This window comes from Mus caroli, chromosome 10, assembly GCF_900094665.2.
Source record: "Mus caroli chromosome 10, CAROLI_EIJ_v1.1, whole genome shotgun sequence".
Taxonomy (NCBI): Eukaryota; Metazoa; Chordata; class Mammalia; order Rodentia; family Muridae; genus Mus; species Mus caroli.
The window spans coordinates 53729266-53741590 of record NC_034579.1 but is presented as its reverse complement, the minus strand read 5'-3'; positions in this window follow the sequence as shown (position 1 = coordinate 53741590).

The following is a 12325-nucleotide window of genomic DNA, read 5'->3' as shown; positions in this document are numbered from 1 at the left end:
ATGTGGGTGGTGAGAATTGAACTCAGGACCTCTGGAAGACCTCTTGGCCGCTGAGCCATTCCTCAAACCCCACCATTGGCTTCTTTAATACATTACTCACGGGTATAGCTTACATCTGTTTTCCTACTACCCCTGTGCCCAAGTCTTTGGGGAGAGCAGAGAGATGATGATCTTGCTTAAGCCTTGTATTTTAAGATTACAAAACTATGACTTACCTTTAGGATATGTAACAATTTCAAACTTAAACTCCATGTAATTCAAGGATTCCAAACTCCCTCTTATGGAAAATCCAACACCTGGTGTCTGTATCCTACAGATAAAATAGGGACAGTCTTGTGGTCCCTTTTAGGTAGGGACTATGAGTCTCACCAGCAGAGCAGTACATATAGACTATTGACTGATTGCTGTCATGCTCCTGCATCTCAAGGTAGAGAGGATGGTGGGTGACTATAAGGAACTATTTATACCTACTGTCAATCAATTATAGAGGTGGGGCTAAAAATAACCAAAGATAATTTGGCTTGGAATCTGTAATATTCCAATTCTCCATAGTCAAAGAAAGGCTACAAATCATTCAACCAACGGTGTATAGAATATTTAACACAGGGCTGGCTCTCCTCTGGGAATTTTGGTTCACAAAAGAGCACTGTGATTCTGATTTGTGCCTATGAGAAAAGAACTTGAGAGAAAAAAGTGAAAATCAATTTATATCCTAGGACTGAATAGAAAGACTAATTTAAAAATGAAGGGAGGCAAGAAGGGAAGGAAGAGTACTTGTCTTTGGAATCTGTATAAGGGTTGGAAAATCACTGAAGACTCAGATAGAATACAAAGACAAAAAAAAATTTATTCTGCAGAAACAACCAGCACAAGTGGGGCTCAACCATTCTCTAAAATGGCGACCCCAGACAAAGCAGCACAGGCCTTCTTATACAGAACTGGGGGACCTCTCTAGAAGGATTATGTAATCTAAATTTTCATTGGTGGGTGCTGGGGGGGGGTCACAGGTGGACAATGGTCTGCATTCCTATGCCATGAACTTTTAACCATAGGATGACATAGGGCTGCCCAGCACAAATGGTCCATTCGGAGATTTGATATTGCCCCATTTTTGTTGTTATCCTCAGATGACCTTGTTTCTGGGTTTTATGGTATGTTCCTGGAGTTGGTGATTATGGCCTTCTTTTTAAAATCAGGCCTGGTCCTTAAATGGAGACAAATGGGGTTTATGTCATACTTTCATCTGATGTGTGTGTTAGTTACTTTCTGGCCCATAGAACAAAATGACCAAAAGCGTTCTATAGAACAAAGTTTATTTGGGCTTATGTATGTGTGTGTGTGTGTGTGTGTGTGTGTGTGTGTGAGAGAGAGAGAGAGAGAGAGAGAGAGAGAGAGAGAGAGAGAGAGAGAGNGAGAGAGAGAGAGAGAGAGAGAGAGAGAGGCAGTGAAAATATTGTGGTGGTTTGAATATGCTTGGCCCATTGGAAGAGGCACTATTAGGAGGTGTGGCCGTGTGGGAGGAACTACATCACTGTGGGGATGGGTCTTAAAGCTCCTTCTGGTGCTGACGAGTCAGTTTCTCCTGGCTGCAGTCAGATCAAGATTCAGAGCTAGCTCTCAGCTCCTTCTCTAGCACCATGTCTGCCTGGATGATGCCGCGCTTCCTGCCATGATGATAATAGACTAAACCTCTGAACTGTACGCCAGCTCCAACTAAATATTTGCCTTTGTAAGAGTTGCTTGGATCGTGGTGTCTCTTCACAGCAGTAAGACCCTAGCTAAGACAGATATGAAAGCAGACACTCAGAAGAGGAAGCTGGCTCATTACCTTTCCATCCACATAGGAAGCAAAGACAACAAGCTGGAATTGGAGCAAGAGAATGAGCTCTTGAAGCTCACCCCCCGTGACATACTTCCTCCAGCCAGGTCACATCTACTAAACATGGTATAACCACTACCAAGTGGGGACTAAGAACGTGTTCAAGTAGCCCAGCCTGTGAAGAGCATTGCTCACTTAAACCACTAGATCCCACTCCCTCAAAATTGTTCAAAAATCCAAAACTTCCTCTGAGATTCAAGACGATCCCTTTGCAATAGCCCTCTGTAAAAATCAAGGGGCAAACATCATACTTTAAGCGTATAATGGCACAAAATATTCTTCCCCATCCCAAAAGGGAGGAATGGAGGCATAGTGAGGAAGTACTGATCCAAAAGAAGACAGGGTCCCAGCAGAGCAAAACACCAGGTCTTATTGCTCCCTGTGGAGTAATCTGGGACTTTAGATAGCTCCACCTCCCCAGCTTTGCCTCTCCCTCCCTCGACCCTCTTCCCTTCCTCTATCTCTCCCTCCCTCTTCCCCTCCTTCTCCCCATGTATGCAGCTGTCCTTGGCAGATGTCTCCCAGCTTTGGCATCTCAGCTGGAACCCAGACTTCACTTTTACAGTTTCAGGCCATGGCCCCTCACGACCTCACAGGGATTCCCCTGTCACATGTTGCCTGGCCCCAGCAGCTCTCTGAAAATTAAGAGGAAAAACTCCCAAAGTCCTGACTCTTGCCTTCACGCTTCCAAAACCAGCACCATATGACCGCACTTCCAAGTTTGGCTGTCAGCTTAGCTCTTCCCTCCTTTAACTGCATTTGAAGTAACTTCTGTATGATCTAGCAGCAAGCAATCCACTGAACTTCTTTCACAGGGTGCAAGCTCAGCTGTGTGGGCTCTTGCCCTGAGTGTATCTTTCCCATCGTTCCAATACAGATAGGAGTATCTTTCCATCTTTTCCCCCTAAGATAATTTTTTTTTTGAGAATTTCGTATGAGTACTGTGTTTACATCATTCTGCCTCTCTCCATCCCTAGGACATAAGTGTTATTAAATCATTTGGGATATCTTGCCATTCTATGATTGTGGTTCATAGGCATTACAGCTAGGAGAACTAGTGGTTTTCTCTCTTGGTGCCTTGTAAAGCTCCTTCAGATACTGTGAGAGCCCATCCTTAGGGAGAAGAGGCCTCTTATTAACGGTTCTAAAGTCTCTCTCCAGCACATGCCTGACTATAACAGCCAGTTTCCTCCTACCCTCTTCCCACCCCTCACTATGATCTGCATGTCTTTCTGTCTCTTCAGCAGTGAAGTCTTCACCTGAGTAACTGCTCAGCCTGCTTCAGGTGTGTTGGAATAAACCCTGAGCTGAAAGGATCAACACAGGAATAGTTATTGCTCACCATGTTGATTAAGTCAATTCAAAGCTTTATCATTTTTTCTTGATGGCCAGACCAAGAGTGGGCTTGTGTCTCTAAAAAGTCTCCTGGTGTCCAGGCTTAGGGAAACAGAGTTTTTAAAGGAAAAAAAAATTAAAAAAAAAAACTCACAAAGACTATAATTTATGTCAAAACTGGATGAAAGTTAAAGTAACCTTGAAATGTTCATTCCCAGCAGAGCACAGTAATTATCTCAGACACAATGCCAGTTATCTTTGACTTCTATCTTTTTTGGCTATTTTAGTTTACTTTTATTACTTTGACTAATACAAGTGGACTGAGGTCAAGGTCGTGGACATCTCTAATGTGTTGCTGAGGCAGATGGTGGTGGGGAGGGGGGATCGAGGGCTGAGAAGGGTCACAAACACAAAATGGAGCCAGAATGAGATGATGTCACCGTAGTCATTTCTGAACAAACTCTGCCAGACCCTGGCCAAGGAAGTTTCTGTTCCCCTAAGCTTGCTGAAATCCCCCGCCCCCGTGTCGAAACTCCTGCCCCTCTACCTCACTGTCATTGCACAACTTGGTCACCCATTGTCACCCCATGCCTGTCAACCTTCGCTCAGTTTTCTTAAGTCTAAAGTTGTTGCCTAAATCTGAATGTGATTTCAGCTCTTAGGACGGCAATAACAGCCCATGAAGAGAAAAATGCTGGTCAAGAGAACAGAGGCTCTGACTTGGGAGGTGATCTAAAATTCTACTTGGGCTCAATCACTTGGCCTAGGAATCACCCCACACTGAAGAAGGTGGGCTGGCTGTCCTTAAGCCATGTTAAGGAGCTAAGTAGAATAATTAGTCCTTCAATAAGATACCATACTTACCCAGGGAACAGCACAGTAGCTTAACAGGCATGGCCTGCAGCTTTGGGAATCTTATGGTTTTTGTTTGTTTGTTTGTTTTAATTATTAGGAAAAGCCCAACTTCCCCTGCACTTCTGTCTTTTCTAAGCATGCTTTCTCTAACACACACGTTGGGACTTCCCCAATGTTTGGGACTCTTTGATCTTTTTTAATGCCTCCCTGCATGTAGCTCCTTCTCCAGCCCATGTGTGACCTTCATGCTAGCTTAAAAAGCATGTTTCTTTTCTCTTCCCTCTGCCATTGCCCTCCTCCAGGAGTCTGCTGAAGCTTACAGCTTACCCGGGAGCTTTTTCCTTTAAACACTAATAAAACTGTCCTTAAGCTTCCATCTGAGTCTGTTCTTAAATTCTGTTATCAGTGTGACTAAGGAACCTAGGAGAGGATCCCAATTTCCCCTGGATCACAGCCCCACTGCCCTATGGTTGTTGATTCAGTTCCTGGTTTACACAGCTCTCTTAGTTGCCAGGCAAGTCCCAAGTCCCATCCCTTGACAGAAAAGGGAGTCACTAAATTCAGTGACTTTTAGGGATTTCACCTTCCTTAGATTGTTACTGGAGTTTCCAGCCCCAGGAATAATAAGCAAACTGTGAGCAGCTTTTGTTAGGCTACTCACAGACTGAGCAGAATCAAAGGACAATGGCGGGATTCACAGACCCGCAGGATTCTCAATGTCTCTGTGAAGTCCAAGACTGAGTGAGGTTACACACTTCTACAATATTTTTATTTCTAGGCTGCTGTATTAGTCAGGGTTCTGTAGAACAGTGGCTCTCAACCTTCCTAACACAGTTCCTCAGAACAACCTTCAATACAGTTCCTCATGCTGACCTGAACCCCCCATCCATAAAATTATTTTTGTTGCCATTTCATAACTGTAATCTTGCTACTGTCATGAAATATAATGTAAATGTTTGTGGTTTCCACTGGTCTTAGGTGACCTTGTGAAATGGTTGTTTAACCCCTAAAGGGGTCACAACCCAGGGATTGAGAACCACTGCTCTAGAAGAACGGGACTTATAATAGATGGCTATCCTCTCTCTTTCTCTCATCCCTCCATCCAACTGTCATCTGTCTATCTATATTTATATAGAGAAAGGGGATTGATTAGAAGTCTTACAGACTGGATCAGTTAGTTCAACAATGGCTGCCTACCAACAGAAGGCCTAAGTTCCCTGTAGCTGTTCAGTCTCTGATGCTAGATGTCTCAGCTGGTCTTCATTATCCTTAAGAAGTAGGCTCTCTTGCCAGTGAAGGAATGGGCTTGTTAACAGGAGCAACAGTGAGATTAAGCAGAGAGCAAGCCTTCTTCTTCCATGTCCTTTATATAGGCTGTCAGCCAGTGACATGGTTGAGATTAAAGGTATGTTTTCCCACCTCAAAAGATAGGGACTAAAACTGGATCTCCCTACTTCAAATGATTTAATTCATCCCTCACAGATGTAGCCATCCACTTGGGTTTTAGTTCATTTCAGATGTAGTCACGTTGACAACCAAGAATAGCCATCAGAGGTGCCATTTTCTCTCAGTTGACTACTGTCTTGGGAACTGGATTACCAAGAGTCTAGGGTTAACGCTATATTGTAAATGAGTTGGCTGACAGATTGGAGGAAGAGGCTTGAAGTGGTGGTAGAATAAACATTGCCAATATTCATCAATTTGGTGACTAAAAACAAGAGACTTGGTAATTTTACTGAACTAGCACAGAGTCGCTCGATGCAGCTGATGTCCAACAAGCAGGCAACGCCCAAACTCTGTCCTTTTAGAGACTTGTTTCTCTGGCTAATGTGAATAGCTGCTGCATTCCGAAGCAAAGGTTGCACTGCGCACCAAAGCAGGCACAGGACGTATTTGGTTTTAATGCGGGTGGTGACTGTGCCTTTCCCCCAATTGGCTGAGGTCTGATCTCACAGTCTTTCAATTAGTTAGCCTTAAAAGAATCGCTCACAGGAAATGAAGGAGGGAGGAGGAAGAAGTCGCTGCTTTAGACCACCAAATTTCTGGAATGCAGCAAAAGGGTCTTTGTATAAACAAAGTTTCTCTCTCTCTCTCTCTCTCTCTCTCTCTCTCTCTCTCTGTGTGTGTGTGTGTGTGTGTGTGTTGGGGGCAGGGGGTGGGTTAAAGATCCTAGTAAAAGTCTTATATGGCAAAGAAGACAAAAAGCTTTGAATTCCTTATAAAGACCTGATTTATAATATTTGGTGGAAAAGAGTCATATTTGCTGTTTCTTACAATAACTGTTTCCTGCAGCCCAGCTCCCAGTACTATACATTCTCCCTTTGAGAACTTTCTGCTCAAGGTTACAGATGAAACATTTTATCTTTCCCAGAACATTCAGGAATCATACTTGCAAGACTTGGGACTAGGAGTGGAATAGAGAACTTGCCTAGTGTACATGAAAACCTGGGTTATGTCCTCAACACCACAAAAACAAAAAGGCCGTTAAGACACAAAGGAGAGTGGAAGGGATTTACGTCCAGAGGTTAGAGCACAGATCTGTGTCTGGATGCAGATGCTGGAGTTTTAGTTCTTATTGTCTTTTTCAATGAACTGTATAAAGACATAAGGATAGTTACAGGAAAAGAAACAGTTTATTGACTAAAAATAGAGGAGTTTGGAGGTGTAAAAACTGCACCTGTGGCCTTGCTTGGGACAAAAAGGACAGAGACAGGATCATGTGAGCTTTTCTGGGTCTTTTATATAATATCTTTCTCTCCCAAGTTCCTGTAATGAAGAGTTGCCCAAGCAAATCCCCTCGTTTGAATGAACCAAGGTTGGCTAAGCCCTTCCAGTCTTTCATATGTTCTCAGACTCTTCTCCTTCCTCCCATTCCCAAGCTGCCTCACAGGGAACCTAGATGTCTGACAAGAGATAAACTTCCAGGGTGCTGGCAGATGGAAGTGGCCTTCCTTTCCCTTCCAAGGAGCCCCAGGTGGGGTGCATCCTCCCCTGGCTGTGTTTTCTCTGTGTTTGTTAATTTATGGTCTCCAACTTGACTTGACTTGTCTTAGGTTCTGCCTGATAACCCAGGAAGTGGCTCTAGCTTTAGATGGCCAAAGGTAGCTCTCAAGACATGTGAAGAGGGATGGTGATGGAAGGAAGGTCAGTCATCCAGACAAGTAATTTTTACAATGTAATCATTAAAAAAAAAAAAACCAAACAAACAAATATATGCAAAAATACATAATAAATAAATTAGTTTTAAGGAAAATGCCTCCATTCTGTCACCTAACCTAAAATACCAATTAAAGATGGGTAATGGTGGAAAATGGGAAAAGGAGACTTAATTAATGTGACATATTGGGAGGAGGGACAAAGAAACGGGTTCAGTGACTCCTAAGTCTTGCAGGGGTGCTAATGACAGTTTTAGGCTTACTGGAGGAAGGTCTGGGGAAGGAAGCAAGATGCACACTTAGTTAAAGAGTCTCCTTCAAAGTAAGGTTCACTCCGCTCTAGTGTTACCAAGTGTTCAGCTCAAAGTAGTTCCAAGAAGTCTGGTTTCGAGACACAAGCTGTTCTCACGGCGGAGATAACTGCACGTGCTCCAAGGTGTGGTCATAGATGTTATAGATAACTTTTTTCATGCGCAGGGCCTCCTGGAGGTCACTGATGCTGGAGGCAAGTTTCAGTCATCGGTCAGTGTGTGTGTGTGTGTGTGTGTGTGTGTGTGTGTGTGTGTGATCAAGCCTGTTGTCACTCTGGATTCCAAGAGGGCCTCAGGCTCAAGTGCCTGTAGGAAAGGAGTAATCTTAGCAGCACACAAAGAACACAAGAACAAAGGGAAAGTGCTCAGCAGGGCCATTTATTTATTTATTTTCAGAAAAGAGTGATCCGGAACTTAAACCAGGCTAGCAAGCAAAACGGCCTCTGCTTTAATCTAATTAATTAATCAATTCACTTATTCATTTGTTTGTTTGACACAGAGTTTCTCTGTGTAGCCCTGGTTGTCCCGGAATTTAGCTGTCCTGGAACTCATTCTATAGACCAGGCTGACCTCAAACTCACGAGATCTGCCTGCCTCTGCCTCCTGAGTGCTGGGATCAATGGTGAGCTACACTGCTGCCTGGCCAGGCCTTGGCTTTTAACCTTAACTGTTCTTATTTTGAGCAGACACAGTGGGAGTTATGAAGATGATGACTGTTAGCTTAGAAGATATTGTGCAATATCATCCTAATTTAAACAAGGTTGAATCCAAATTACATACACAGGGTAATGTAGTTAAAAAATTAGTTTTATCAGCCAGCATGGTGGCACACACCCTTAACCCAAGTACTTGGAAGGTGGAAGCAAGTGATCTCTTTTAGTTCTGGGCCAGTCTGGTTTACATAGTGAGTTTTAGGACAACTAGGGCTATGTAGAGAGACCCTGCCTTAAAATAAAAAACAAACAAGCAAACAAACAAAACAAAAACAATCAAACAAACAAAACCTCCCAAAAAACAAAAACCCCCAAAATTTGAATCCCTTGTGTACATATTGTTAAACCATTAAGCCTTGTAAGTTTCTAAGCAAGGCCATAAGACAACTTTTGTGACTTATGCAGTGTATAGTTACATTATCATAATCATTATTAAATTGATATTTACAACATCTTACCGAATGTGGCTATGATACTGGATCCATTATTGAGAGATTTTAGACAGAAGGTTTCCTTTATCCTTTCCGTGTATGAGCATCCCACTAGCTGGATTATTATAAATGCCTTTGACCCAGGGTGGGGGCTTTGGAGGAAACTTTGAGACAAACCTGCTTTGGTCTGAAGTGGATGGGACAAATCCTGTCTCCAGAGCCAGATTTCCAGTGAGCTAAGACAGCATAGAACAATTTTCCAATATTATCCACAATGTATCTGTTTCTCTGTAAGACTGAATCAAGGGATCTCCATGTCCATAACCAGTTTGTGTGTGTCTGCAGATGGGGATAGACAACCTGATAAGCTTCATAAGTATTCTCCCTCTTATAAAATTGGAGGATGCTGTAACGATTCTATAAGGTAAGAGAATCTAGACTTCTTTGTTGGGACCATTAGTATTAAACTGAAACCATAAAAACAGACATCTAAGGCACTCAGGAAGCAGTGACATCGGGTTATCCCTTCCACCCCCTTACGTTGTCTATGACTTTGTATCTGGAAAGTAGAAACAAAAGCAAGGGTGTCCAGGGTGGTGGTGCAGAACAAAGACCGACCATGCGCACAGGGCAAAGGAGTTCCAAGAACATAAAGACTACCCCATCTCAGTTAGAGGAAGCAGACTTGGAGAATCAGAAGAAAGGACCCCCGCACAGCTTCTCTTCCCGGGCCCATGCGCAAGACGTACAGGTAAGGGTCTTTCTCACACAGGAAACTGGCACATCTTCTATGGCTACCCTGAACTCACCCGCTGGCAAGGCTGCCTGCATGCCTGGGATCTCAACAAGAGTGAAGAAGCAGGAGGGGCTGCTCCTCTCCTGCCCACACAGCAGCTCCTGCCCTGGTGGCTCCCACACCTCCCAGGCTGTCCTACCCTGGCTGGAACCTTGTAGGGCATGGCTGGGAAGACTCTATGGCTCTCTTACCACCAGCCAGAGGGGCCTTTCCTTTCCTTTTATTTTATTTATTTATTTATTTATTTATTTATTTATTTATTTCCATTTTTTATTAGGTATTTAGCTCATTTACATTTCCAATGCTATACCAAAAGTCCCCCATACCCCCCCACTCCCCTACCCACCCACTCCCCCTTTTTGGCTCTGGCGTTCCCCTGTATTGGGGCATATAAAGTTTGCAAATCCAATGGGCCTCTCTTTCCAGTGATGGCCTACTAGGCCATCTTTTGATACATATGCAGCTAGAGACAAGAGCTCCGGGGTACTGGTTAGTTCATATTGTTGTTCCACCTATAGGGTTGCAGTTCCCTTTAGTTCCTTGGGTGCTTTCTCTAGCTCCTCCATTGGGGGCCCTGTGATCCATTCCATAGCTGATTGTGAGCATCCACTTCTGTGTTTGCTAGGCCCTGGCATAGTCTCACAAGAGACAGCTATATCTGGGTCCCATTTACCAGTATGGGGAATTTCTGGACCACTATCAAGGTTGCTTGGGTTTATTTACTAAATTGCAAGCTTAGAAACCCAGAAGTGTTTTGTTGTTGTAGTGTATCATTAGTGGTGGCTTTTCCACACTGGGAATCAAACGTTGGGACATTCTGGGCGTGCTTTCTACTGAGCTGCACTCACAGCTCCCAGAAAGGTATTCTCGTGAGGATTTCCAGGTCTTGATTTAAAAAACATCAAGCTGGGTTAAAAAAAAAAAAAGCTTATATTGCTTATATGATCCCTCTTCCCCCAGTTTGGGAAGAGCTGGTTAGTTTCATTCTGTAACAGGTTACCTTTGGTTAAAGGTTTGGTTAGCATGGCTTTTTGTTTCTTGACAAAAAAAAAAAAAAGTCAAGAAAAGCTTGCTTTAAAATGATTAATATTTTTACTTCCCAGGGCTCTGGCTTGTTATTTTCTTTTTAAAAGATCTGTTTATTTTTCTTTTATGTCTATGAATACTTGCTGGCATGCATGTATGTGTGACTGGTGCCCATGGAGGTCAGAAGTGGGTACTGGATCTCCTGGAACTAAAGGTTCAGGTGATTGTGAGTCACTGTGTGGGTGCTGGGGATTGAACCCCGGTCCTCTGGGAGAGCAGCCAGTGCTCTTAACTGCTCTCCAGCCCCCAGCTTGTTGTTTTCAAAGACTGAGTGTTCTGTCTTATGAGGTCACCCATTGCTATGTTTAAATGACCATTTAAAAATTTTCTATGAGGAATAATGTGGTAAGAACTATATATACATATGCATTTATGAAATTGTGAAAAAATAAACAAGAAATGTCCTCTTCTCCAAACTAAGTTCTCTATGATAAATTTAGCTTTGTTTCTCAATCTCATTTTTGGGGGAGCTCCAAAGACTCAGTAGCTATTTGTATATTCAACTGTACTTATAATAAAAAGCCTATCTAGCATACTGTGCCAAGACTGTACAGTTGAATCATCATATAAGGCACAGCTTTTTTTTAAAATAACTGAACTTAATTGTTGAATCTTTAAATTGCTCACATAGAAAAATCCCACTAAAGCTGCTTTTACCTCCACAGTTGGAATAAATGACTGTTCATTTGGTTGAGTAGCATGAGGCTGGCATTGTAATACATGCCAGCATAAGAGCTGTATTGTATGAAAAACACTTTTTATTTACTCAGCATGTCTGTTATTAAATTATCCATAGGGTTAATGCTATGAAATAGTCCATTTAAAGACACCTTACACATGGAACACCCATTACACAGCACCATAACCATGATAGGCACTAGGCAAGTGTCTTAGTTAGGGTTTTACTGTTGTGCACAGACACCATGACCAAGACAAGTCTTATAATGACAACATTTAACTGGGGCTGGCTTACAGGTTCAGAGGTTCAGTCCATTATCATCAAGGCAGGAACACGGCAGCATCCAGGCAGGCATGGCTCAGGCAGAGCTGAGAGTTCTACATCTTCATCTGAAGGCTGCTAGCAGAATACTGATGTTCAGGCAGCTAAGATGAGGGTCTTAAGCCCACACCTACAGTGACACACCTATTCCAACAAGGTCACACCTTCCAATAGTGCCACTCCCTGGGGGAGCACATACAAATCACCACAGCAAGGGTAAGGCACTTGCCACACATGTCTCAACAATACATTCAACTGGAAAAGTAGGACAATGATAACCAGAATAGGAAAGCCCCTTCTTGAAATGAAATTGACATTTGAAAATACTATCAAGAAAAAAAAAGTACAGTGACATGAGAGGAAATCCTGGGAAACACATTCACGTGGAATCACCATCCAACCTCCTGACAATAGTATCTTATGATGAAGATTTGACTCTCACCAAAGATCACCTTTTTGTTGCTTCCGTCTCTTAAACAATTATGTGTACGTATGTGTATGTATGTGTACACTGAGAGGCCAGTAGAAGGTTCTGGATCCCCTGGTAGCTAGAATTATAGAAACTGGTGACAGGAACTGAACTTGGGGTCCCCTAGAAGACCCTGCTGGAAAGATGACCCTGACACTGCTAGGTCATCTTTCCAGCCCATTTTTTCACCTTTTTAATGAGCACACAAAATAAGAGGTTCAGGAGGGCAGGGGGCATGATAGGGCTTGGGGGGTGGGGGAGGGAGGGAGAGAGAGAGAGAGAGAGAGAGAGAGAG